Below are 12,249 nucleotides of genomic sequence, written 5' to 3'. Positions count from 1 at the left end.
GGTTTTAATTTTTCAATTTTCATGCTGAGTTTGGACCAGACGTGCCTCCTTCATCGCAATTGAAAGCAAACTCCTGTTTCCAAATATCGCTTTTTTTTTTTTTTTATTGAAGTGTAGTTGACATGCGATATTATGTTGGCTTCAGGTGTACGGTATCGTGATTCAACATTGACATACATTATGAAGTGATAAATATCACTTCCTTGGGGGAGTTTTCTTTGACCCCTTCCTCCAGTCCCACTAGGTTGGGCCCTATGGGATCTCACAGTCTCTCCGGTCCTTTCCTTCAGAGGGCAGTTCACACTTAACGGTTCCATAACCAGGTGTGTGATTGTGAGTTTAGTGCTTGCGTTTTCTGCTAGACGATGCCGTCTCTGAGGACGGGGGCCGTGTCCCATCCTAGTCACTGCTTATCAGGGACTCCTCGCTCAGAACCCGGCATACAGCCAATGCCAGGATGAATTCAATTTCCCCACCCATCCTTTATCCGAGCCAGGCTAATGGGTTTCTGTTCCCTGCAAACAAGAAACCGGAGTAGAATGCAAAGGAGTAAATGACAACTCAAAGCCTCGGCAAGAGCTGAGCCCAGGTTTTCCCTCCAAGAGTTCACTTGCAGAGGGATTAATCCTGTTTGTAACACGAAGGGCGGACATTTCACCTCTGGGTGCTCGGATAACTCACTCTGCTTCCTCTCGGCATGGACTAAACTGGTACACTACTCCTTGCCTCGCCTCCATTCTACTTTCATTTTTCGGGTGGTAATCTGACCTTTAGTTTTTTTTCTTTTCTAAGGCACCAAATGCAAAGAGATAGTAGGTATTTTCCCCAAGTGACATTTATTACCAAAGTGACACAACATCATTTCTTAGATTCTCTGTAGTTGGGACCCGTTCACAATTCAAGGTGCCTGACCCTCACACATATGCCAGAATATTCTCCATCCTTGTCCCTGGGCCAATTTTGCTCGTTAAAGTTAGGTTGCGGTGTTTATAAGAATGTATATTGTTGAGAAGAGAATGGCGTGGCTTATGCTTTGTCCATGAAATCCAAGGGCTTAGCAAACACCAGAGCTTTGAATATGGGATTTAGTATATACTCCCCTAAACAAGGGAATCGGTCCCATTTAGGTCAGAATTCAACAGACACACCCAATTTCCCCAGCTCCGCCCTCTGCCCACATTCAGGCAGAAGCTGGAAGCCTTCTGTCAGACCTGATATAAAGCAAAGCCCTATATCGGGTGGGAGAACAATAATTACTCTGGTATCCCTATGGAGAATATGTTGGTGACATATTTTAATATGTAAGAAGACATTACTTTTCTACCTCCGTTTCCAAGAGAGATGGCTACTCCTAATTATCTTTTGATCTCAGCGTAAGATATCACATCATGGAGGCACGTGACTGGCTCGCTCAGAGGAGCTTGTGACTTTTTTTTTTTTTTTTTTTTTTACCCCATGACCCAGCAATAGCACTGCTAGGAATTTACCCAAGGGATACCGGAGTGCTGATGCATAGGGGCACTTGTACCCCAACGTTTATAGCGGCGTTTTCAACAATAGCCATATTATGGAAAGAGCCTAAACGTCCATCAACTGATGAATGGATAAAGAAGATGTGGTTTATATATACAGTGGAATACTACTTGGCAATGAGGAAGAATGGAATCTGGCAACATTGGCAGCAATGTGGATGGAACTGGAAGGTATTATGCTGAGCAAAATAAGTCAGTCAGAGAAAGACAAATACCATATGTTTTCACTCATTTGTAGATCTTGAGAAACTTAACAGAGGACCATGGAGGAGGGGAAGGGGAAGAGAGAGTTACAAACAGAGAGGGAGGGAGGCAAACCATAACAGACTCTCTAATACAGAGAACAAACTGAGGGTTGTTGGGGGTGGGGGAGAGGGGAAAGCGTTGAGGAGGGCACTTGTCGGGATGAGCACCGGGTGTTGTATGGAAACCAATGTGACCGTAAATTATATTAAAACGAGATTTTATTTATTTTTAAGCTTATCTATTTATTTATTTACAGAGAGAAATAGAGAGAGCATGAGCGGGGGAGGAGCAGAGAGAGATTGGGAGAGAGAACCCCAAGAAGGCTCCGTGATGTCAGCTCAGAGCCCGACGCGGGGCTCGATCTCACAAACCATGAGACATGACCAGAGCCGCAATCAAGAGTTGGATGCTAAACTGAGTCACCCAGACGCCCCTTATTTTATTTTATATTTGGAGAGAGAGAGAGAAAGCACGGGAGAGGAGCAGGAGAGAGAGAGAATCTTAAGCAGGCTCCATGCTCAGCATGGATGGAGCCTGATGTGGGGCTCGATCCCATGACGCTGGGATCATGACCCGAGCTGAAGTCAAGAGTCAGACACTCAACCAACAGAGCCACGCAGGTACCTCTAAAATTTTATTTTTATTTGATCTCTACACCCAACGTGGGGTTCGAGCCCCGCGTCAGGCTCTGGGCTGATGGCTCGGAGCCTGGAGCCTGCTTCCGATCCTGTGTCTCCCTCTCTCTCTGCCCCTCCCCCGTTCATGCTCTGTCTCTCTCTGTCCCAAAAATAAATAAAAAACGTTGAAAAAAAAAAAATTTTAAAAGAGTCGCATGCTCCACCAACTGAGCCAGCCAGGTGCCTTGGCATGTGAGCTTTGATCTCAGGGTCGTGAGTTGGGGACCCATGTTGGATGTACAGATTACTAAGAAAATAAATAAACTTAAAAAAAGTAGTTCAGCAGGGCGCCTGGGTGGCTCAGCCAGTTAAGCATCTGACTCGGTTTCGGCTCAGGTCATGATCTCACGGTTCATGAGTTCAAGCCTCGCATTGGCCTCTGCTGACAGTGGGGAGCCTGCTTCGGATTCTGCGTCTCCTTCTCTCTGCCCCTCCTCTGCTCGCACTCTGTCTCTCTCTCTAAAAAATAAATCAACAGTAAAACAAAATTTAAAAAAAAAAAACGAAGGAAAAAGTTCAGCAAAATTAAAGAAATTATTTTTTGAAAAAGAAATCATATCACCTCCTCCAGGAAGCCTTCCTTTACCCCCAATAACAGGGCGCCCTCCTCTGTGCTTCAAGAGTGGCCCCAGCAGGTCCCAACAGGGCACTTGACCCTGCATTTCCTTCCATCTGTTTCTTCCTTTGTCTCTCCCACTGGACTGAGAGCTCCCCGAGGGAGCTCTATCTTGCTTCTGGGCCTTCATCCTAATTATCCTTCAGGGTCTTATTTAAGCAGTACTTCCTCCGTGAAGCCTGCTGTGATAACTTCGTCACACTCCCCCATCCTACACCGAAATCCCATGGGTCCACTGGATTTACTGTGATCACCTATTTGCTAGTCTCTCTCTGGTACTGTGCTGGTAAATGTTTAATAACTTGTTTCCTGGGGGAAAAAAAAATCCTAGTTTATAATGACTGCCGATTTCCAGGATATAAATACGCCTACCGTGGCCAATCTCAGGCTACCAGGGTGATGCCACGCAGCACTAAAGCTGGGAAGATATGCCAGCGGCACCGCATTATATATTATTATATATTATTATATTATATATATTATTTTCACCATACAGATACAGTAGCAGTAGATTGCCTCAAGAGCAGGGAGAATAATAAAAGGCAAAAAAATGGTTAGGAAGTGATAAGCTTTGAGGACTTATTACCTTTGGTTTTTGTTTGTTTGTTTAATTTTTTTTTTACGTTTATTTTTGAGAGACAGAGAGAGACAGAGCACAGGCAGGGGAGGGGCGGGGAGAGAGGGAGACACAGAATCGGAAGCAGGCTGCAGGCTCCGAGCTGTCGTCACAGAGCCCCACACGGGGCTCGAACTCACCGACCGTGAGATCATGACCTGAGCCGAAGTCGGACGCTCCACCGACGGAGCCACCCCGGTGCCCCTACGACCTTTGTTTTAATTATGTTTTATTTAACAGTCAGTCTGCATAATTTTAGTTGTCATAATGACGTGTTTCGCAGTCTGTTTGCAATGTTCCTGAACATTTATCAAATCTCAGGCGCCAGCAGGAGTTGGCTACAGCCTGTAACCATCTGTGTCCCCAACTCGAGTGTGAATTTGGTGAGGACTTAGGCTGGGACTGTCCAGCGACCGAGCACAGAGGACACTCCCTAACGTTCACTGCAGCCAGCCAGGCAAAAATCGATCCTTTTGTCCTCCCTACAAAGAAGTTCAGAGAGAGCTCGGTGTGCTCTTCGACCACAAAGGCCACTTGGCAAAGGCTCTGGAGGAAGCCGATGTGACCTCAGCTAAGAACAAGGTCAGAGCCCTGTTATATATAGCACCGCATGACCAACTTCCTTCACACTGAGCTGAAGCGCCGCTCCCTGTTGACAACAGGGCAAGGCGGTATAGGTCTGGTCTTACTGCGAAATCCGCACCAAATTTCCCGTAGAGCAAAAGAGAATTCTCGCCTTTCCAGGCCTCAGACACGAATCCAGTTATTTCGGGAGCCAGCAGAGCTCACTGGATTCCAGCGCTCTCTGGAGAATGTAGGCCTTTCCCTGAGGTTTCCGGCGGTGCTTTTGACCACACCGGAGCGCCAGGCCCGCCGCCGGCAGGAGGCAACCGCGGGAACACTCACAGGGTGTTTGGGGCCAAGTCGGCCATCAGTGGCACCCTGGGGACGTGAACTTGCATTAATCAGAGCAAATGCCAACATGCAATGGGTGCTTCCTACCTCGGTGCCAAGCACCGTGAGAGGCCATCTCTGCAGACCGATTCATGAGGCCTCACCTAAAGTCCTCAACCGCTGGCACCGTCATTGAGATCGCCTCTGTGCTTGCCCATCCAGTGAGATCAGACTGGTTGGGATGCACAGGTTCTGCTTCGTGGTCTCCGTGACCGTTTTCCTTGTCTCCAGGATGGCGCCATTCACACTGGCCGGAGTCACTCCACTGAGAAGCCTGGGAGGAAGAGGTCCCGCGGGCTCAGCTTTGACCCTCTCTGACATCCGTTCAGAGAGCTGAAATCCGTTGGCTTTTCAGGGCACTGGTGACACTACCCACGGTCCCCTCCAGATCTCAATAGGTTGACATTTCGCATCATTTGAATAAATCAAAGTGACAGAGGGCCATTAACTTGCTGAGCTGGGGAGATGATCACAAAGAAGTGAAAAAGACATTTCCTTTTTTTTTTTTTTTTGCTGATGAGCGAAATTAGTAAATTTTGCAAAGGAAGTGGGGTGCTTTGCGAGAGGAACCTTCTCGAGGAGAAAGCGGCAGTGCCACGCATCAAGGGCACCCTAAAGACCCGCTGTGTGGAATCCCCACCCTCCCCGAAAACAAGAGAACCCTGATTTGGCAAGTCCTGACCTTGGAATACAAACTCGGCGTCATGTGCAAAACTGAATCCCGTTTCCCACAGAAGGAAAAGGTTTTTCTACCCCCGGTGGAAACACAAACTTAGGTGCTCTTCTGTTGGCGTGCAGAAACAGCCTAACTCTGCCTTGAAGCTGCTTTGTTCAAAATGTGTTTCAGGGATTTGGCAAGTGGAAAAAAAAAAAAAAAAAAAGCAGGCAGGCACACAAACAACAACCCTAAAGTGTCCGGCAATTTGGGTCAGAAGTTGAAAAACCCAATTGTGAGGCCTCATTCAGGAAGGGAGATCTTTTTCATGCTAATCGACTACTAATTATAAAATAGGTGATAGCAGGCAAGTGAGGAACTAAAAAGGAGGGGGTGGGGACGGTGCTAGTTCACAATTTAGTCACCCTTGATTGGAAAGTGGGCGTTGTAAGGTTCTTTGGCACCCCCCCCCCACCGTGAGTCACTCTGCGGCATGGGTTTCTCTCCCTGTGGGCTTTCAGTTTGGACACAGAAACAACGAGCCAAAAATTAAAGCCTGAAGGGCTGATTTTAAAAGGCCAAGCTGCAAAGAAGAGTGGGTTTCGGGCTCCTTTGCCAAGAGAGGTGGAATAATGGGGAATAGGCTCTTTTTTTTTAAGTCTATTTACTTATTTTGAGAGAGTGCACGAGTGGGGCAGGGGCAGAGAGAGGAGAGAGAATCCCAAGCAGGCTCTGCACCACCAGCAGGGCTCGAACCCATGAACCATTAGATTGTGAGCTGAGCTGAAGTCGGACGATTAACCCACAGAGCCACCGGCGGGGCGGGGGAGGGGGGAGGGGGGGGCGGGGGGCCAGGAGGGAACTCTCAAAGGCCTGAGGGGAACGAAACCCAGTGGAGGCGGTCTGGATTGTGTCCAGCCGAGTAACCTCTGTGGTCCTGGGCATAAGAGGAAGTCCAGGTTCGGGGACATTCTAAGACTGAGTCAGAATCATAACATTGGCCATGTCAACATTGGCTGGGGTTTTCCACGTGAGGCCGGGAGGGGTAAGAGATTCAGATGAAGAGGTGCTGGGGGGTGGGTCAGATGGTGAAGAATCTGAGGATGATGTTAACGACCTGGAACTCTAGCCTATGAGCAACAGGGAGCCATGAAAGCAGCGTTTCTCCAATTTGGCTATATATTAGAATCACTTGGAGGGCTTGATGCCTGGATTCCCAACCCCCAAGATCCCCAGTCCGTTGAGTGTCTGATTTCCGCTCAGGTCATGATCTCGCAGTTCGTGGGTCCCAGCCCTGCTTTGGGCTCTGTGCTGACAGCTCAGAGCCTGGAGCCTGCTTCGGATTCTGTGTCTCCACACCCCTCCCCTGCCCCTCCCATGCTCTCTCTCTCTCTCTCAAAAATAAGTAAACATTAAAAAAAAGAAATCTCTCCAGATGATTCTGCTGTGCAGCTAGGGTTGAGAGCCACTGCATTAAAGGGTTTCAAGCAGGACCACGATGGTATTAGGCACCTGTTTACTAGAGCCCATTGTGACAGCAAGTGGAGGACAGAAGGCAGAGGCAAGAACCAGTTTGGAGGCGATTGCAATGGTCCAGGCCAGAGATGATGTAGGATGGACCAAAGCGATAGCGACAGGACAGGAGACGAAGATACAGTTGTGAGAGATGTTCAGCTTGTTAAATTGCCAAGACTTCGGTGACTGATTGGCTGTGTGAGCTCAGGGACAGGGAGGAATCAAGACTGAGTCCCAAAGAAATTCGACCCTCCCGGAAATATGTGACTGGTGGGGTATAACACAGCATATTCATTCACTTTGGAAAATGCTTCGGCAGTTCCTTAAAAACCTAAAGATAGATTATCGTACGACTCGGAAATTCCACTTCTAAATATGCACTCAAGAAAACCGGAAATACGTGGCCACACAAGTGTCCATCAACTGACGAATGGAGACATCAAATGTGGTACGTCCATACAATGGAATACCGTTCAGCCATAAAACACAATGAAATTCGGATTCATGCTACAACATGGTTGAAGCTTGCAAACATTACGCTACGTGAGAGAAGTGAGACACAAAAGACCACGTATTTTATGATCCCATTTATATGAAAAACCCAGAAGGGGCGCAATCCAAAGAGACAGAAAGCAGATTAGTTGTTTTCAAGGGTGGGAGGAGCTGGGAATGGGGAGTGACTGCTAACGGGTAAGAGGGATCTTTTGGGGGGTGATGAAGTGTCCTGAAACTCGATTGTGGGGCCAGTTGCACAACTGTGAATTTACTAAAAAGTACTGAACTGAACACTTTAAAAGGGTGGATATGCAAATTATATCTCAATTTTATTTTAAGTCTATTTATTTATTTTGAGAAAGAGAGAGAGAGAGGGAGAGCCCAAGCGAGGGAGGGGCAGAGAGAGAGGGAGGGAGAGAATCCCAAGCAGGCTCCTCATTGACAACCCAGAGCCCGACATGGGGCTTGATCTCACAAAGTGTGAGATCATGACCTGAGCTGAAATCCAGGGTCAGACGCCTAATCGACTTAGGAGCAATCACCTCAGTCATCAGTGGTCATTGATGTTATGGAAAAGGATGCATGTAGGAAGAGGGTATAGTGTGTGAGAGCCTTGGCCAAGGAGAAATCCCTGGGGAGCGCAAACAGGGGATGGTAGAGAAAGAGAGGTTCATGAAGGCGCCAAAGAGGAGCCTCGGAGAGATTTGAGGAGAGGAGAAAACTGGGAGGATGGGTTGTCATGGGATCCAGAGAATTAAGTCCTCGCCCCGCATTCCCAGGACCAGCTTCTAACGACCTCGTTTTGCAGGTATGGATCAGATGAATTTTGTCCGATGACAAATTGTCTATGATTTAAAAACCTCGTGTGAGAATTTCTCAGGGGTTTTTTATTCTTTTTTTCCCCCTTTTGCTCCAAAATGCATTTATTCCCAGCCAGATAAAATTCTCCAGCTGCCTATGTGTGTGCGTATCACACGGACCTTCTTGGACACATATCCTGTTAACCGGAGCCAACCCTTCGTATTAAAATGGATCTGAAGCATCTTTGTCTCTTAAACTATAATTGAAACAAACTAATATCATTACACAAACTAATGTGTAAGTCCGGTCCTTGACGTGAATGTCATGCGATTCCTCACTGGTGAGTCCAGAGCAGTATGGACACATCACCCACTCGCCGAAGACACTATTTTTATTTCTTTTTAATTTTTTTAACGTGTATTTATTTTTGAGGCAGAGAGAGACGGAGCATGAACGGGGGGAGGGTCAGAGAGAGAGGGAGAGGCAGAATCCGAAACAGACTCCAGGCTCCGGAACTGTCAGCACGGAGCCCGACGCGGGGCTCGAACTCACGGACCGCGAGATCACGACCTGAGCTCGGACGCTTAACTGACTGAGCCACCCAGGCGCCCCAACATTGTTTTTAACAAGAATATTTTACAAGTCCCATATCCCCTGGCGGTTCCCCCCCTGCCTACGGAGCCTGGAGGAACGAATTCTGCCCCGGAGAGGTGACCGCTGCTACTTTCTTCCCATTTAAAAGATGGGGGAAATGAGGCGAAGAGAAGTAATTTGCCTGAGGCCACACAGCTAGGCAGTGGGAGGACGCCGGAGCCCTTGGCCTTCACCGGTACTCCTCTGAGCTCTCGGGCAGCGGCATGAAGCTGTGTGCCACAGCAAAGGGAGTGGGTGGCAAGTCACAGTTAAGTGCGAGCTCTGTGCCCTGCCAGCCGGCTCCGTTCCATCTGGCGACACGTGCAACCCATCTGCGCCTCGGTTTCCTAATCCATGTAGTGGGGATACTCCCCTCGGCTCTGCATCCCTTCGCCAGTTTGTTGTGCCGCCCAAATGAGATGGGCGCGAAGAGGACCGCGACAACAAGGAAGCTCTGTGCCCAGAACGTCACTTGGCAGTTGACGCAGAGTGGGAGCTCAGTGCCGCCGGTTAAAAGAACACAGAGATCCTGTTCGTCGCTCTCCTGTGACACTACGCACTTCATTGTGATTCCCTGGGAATCTGCCTTCCCCGCGACACCGAGTTTTCCAAGGACAAGGACGAGAACTTGTCCTCTCTGTCTCCGTGGCACCTCGCTCGGGACCTCTCGCAAAATGGCAGAGTTGGTGGAAGTCACAGCGCTCCCGGCGCCGCCCAGCCTCGGGGCAGCACCGCCAAGTCACTTCCTCGGCGTCTACGGCACCGGCCTGCGGCCAGCAGAGGGCAGCAGAGACCCCCGAGTCCAGCCCCCTCCGCGTCCGGGCCGGGCCTCCTTCCATCTCTAACCTTGCACCGCCTTTGGCTTCTCTCCAAAGGGGTGGAAATCGCGCTTTGACTAAATGTTTTTCCCCAACCTAAGCAGTTTGCAAATTTCGGCCTGAAAACTAGGGCAACCGGAAGTCACCAAGGCCATTCCCAGTGTTAACTTTAGGCGCAGCATCCAGGAGGCCCGAAACTCTCCCGGGGGGGGCGCGGGGGCGGAGGGGTGGGGGGAGGGGAGGGGAGGGGAGGACAGCTTACCCCTTGAATGCGTTTGACAAAAGGTCTCACAGAATTTGGAAAGAATTCCTGGCTTTGGAAGATTTGAGAATTAGGGAGGGAGGCAAGCCGTAAGAGACTCTTAAATACTGAGAACAAACTGAGGGTTGATGGGGGGGGGGGGGGGTGGGGAGAGGGGAAAGTGGGTGATGGGCATCGAGGAGGGCACCTGTTGGCATGAGCGCTGGGTGTTGTATGGAAACCAGTTGGACGATGAATTATATTTAATAATAAAAAGAAGAAGATGGGGAACTGGAGACTTCTGCTTCTTTTTTTCTTTTTCTTTTTTTTTTTTTAATCGTGCTTTCAAAGGTCCCTTAGGGAAGGCCGCCTATCTACATATAATTTGATGTTCCAGAGCGAAGTAGAGAGCCAAATGAAAGCCGCACAAGCCCAGGTAGGCAGTCATTAAAGTGGTTGAATAGATGGTAATTATTTTAGCTAGCAGTAGGAGGAAGGGCCCAGCATACTGGTAAAGTGGGTTGCCTGCTTCTGCTAACTGATGGGCCCAGCTTATTATTTTTTCCATTTGACACCAAGAGCTTGCTGGAACTAATGGCCTTTCAAGAGAAGGCAAAAGCTTTCTATTTATTTACCTTATTCTCTGGCTTTTACAGGGTTCCACCTTAATGCCCCTTAATTACTCTACAGCAGCTGAGTGGAGGGGTTAAGAGAATGGGCTTTGGAGTCAGACAAAACAAGGCTTGAATCCCAGCGTTGCAACTTACCACCTGCGTGGGCTGGGTCATTCATTTCAGCACTCCGAGTTTTATTTTCCTTGCCTGCAAAAGAGTGACTCTGATTCCCGAGGGGAAGGGTTATTGTGATGATCAAATGAGATGATGCATCTAAAGCACTTAGCCCGGAGCCTGGGACGCAATGAGCACTCGGTAAATCGCAGTGCTTATTCCTCGAACATTTTAGGAATTCTAAACACACACACACACACACATCCACAATTATGAATTCACCTTGAGGGTAGTCAATGGCAGGGGTGAGATGCTCACAACAAACCCCGGTAGAGAAACAAGGCCTTACTCCTACTTGCTAGAAGCGAGCCTCCTCTGTCAACTTTGTTCTAGAGGGACAATCTCTTCTTTCCTCCAGCCTTAGATCTCTCCGAGCCCTGGGGTAAGACAATGCCCTGAGCCCCCTTGACGAGCTGTCCCCAAACCAAGCACTCTAACCGAGGCTGGCTCCCAGAAGCCAAGTTGCTTGTCTAATGTCACACAGTTGGCTGAGCAAGGAAACCTGACGAAGGAGTGCTAAATCCATCATTCCTTAGCCTTGACCTTGTACTTCTGTACCATAGAGTACCATTAATATTGCATGCATGCTGTCATCCGGGGACGTGGCACTGGGGGGTGTGGTGATGGTCAGGTCACCCGCAGCTCGCTGTCTGGCGAGGAACACAGACAAGGAAACAAGCCATCTCGGATAAACACGGAGTCGCCTTTGCCGTGATAAGGGAAGTCCAGGGAGCTGTGGGATCCTTGGGCGGGAGTGAGGACCGGGGGTCCAAGAAGGATCCGTAAAGTTCATTTGCTGTCCTCGTCAGCCAGCCGACGGTAATGGCGATTGGTCAGTGGCACAGTGCTATTCTCATTCATTTGTTTATTGAACAAAAACTTACGGGACGAGGCACTGTGCGAGGCATGATCAAACAAAGCTGACTCAGACATGAGTATTGCCTTTCCCAAAGCTGGCTCTTTTCTTTCAGAAGGGGTGGCAGGGATGCCTTCCAGTTTATCCAGGATCACCAACCCGATGAGCACCAGGTAATGTAACGGCAACTACGTCTGAAGGTTTCCTTGGCCAGATTTCTGCCTGACTGAAACATCCACTGATGATTTGTTCCGCTGGCAACACAAAATGCGTTGGTTCGCACGCAGGAAAGTGCACCCGAATTTCCAGAACCTCCTGGCGTGGCTGTAGGTTATGGCATTCGCCAATGGAGTCTTGAAGACTGACCTTCGGCTTTTGAGGGTGAAATCAAGCTCAGTGTCAGCGGTACGAGCAGACGGAGGTCTGTCTTTTCTGCTTTTAGAACCTTGACATTTTACACCATAGATTTGTTCCGCCTGGCTGTCGTGTTTTTTGTTTTTTGTTTTTAACTGAATAGAAACGGAATCCTGCTACTTCCCCTTTTGGAACTCCAAAGTATTTCTTCTCAGTGCAAATGACAGTATACTTTCAAGGTACTGAGGTCTGCCGACCTCGAAATGGAAGGAAATGCTTCTTTCATAATTTCACTAATTTTAGAAGCTGCTGAGGTTAAGCCAGTTAGAGTGGACATATCACCAACGCAGTTAGGTTTCGAGACACAGAATCCCAGCCAAGGGGTTGGAAAATTTTGAAAACGGATCCCAACTGTTTTCCCAAAAGTGCTTTTTTTTTTTTTTTTTTTTTTT

This window comes from Panthera uncia, chromosome X, assembly GCF_023721935.1.
Source record: "Panthera uncia isolate 11264 chromosome X, Puncia_PCG_1.0, whole genome shotgun sequence".
NCBI classification, from domain to species: domain Eukaryota; kingdom Metazoa; phylum Chordata; class Mammalia; order Carnivora; family Felidae; genus Panthera; species Panthera uncia.
This window is presented reverse-complemented; position numbering follows the sequence as displayed.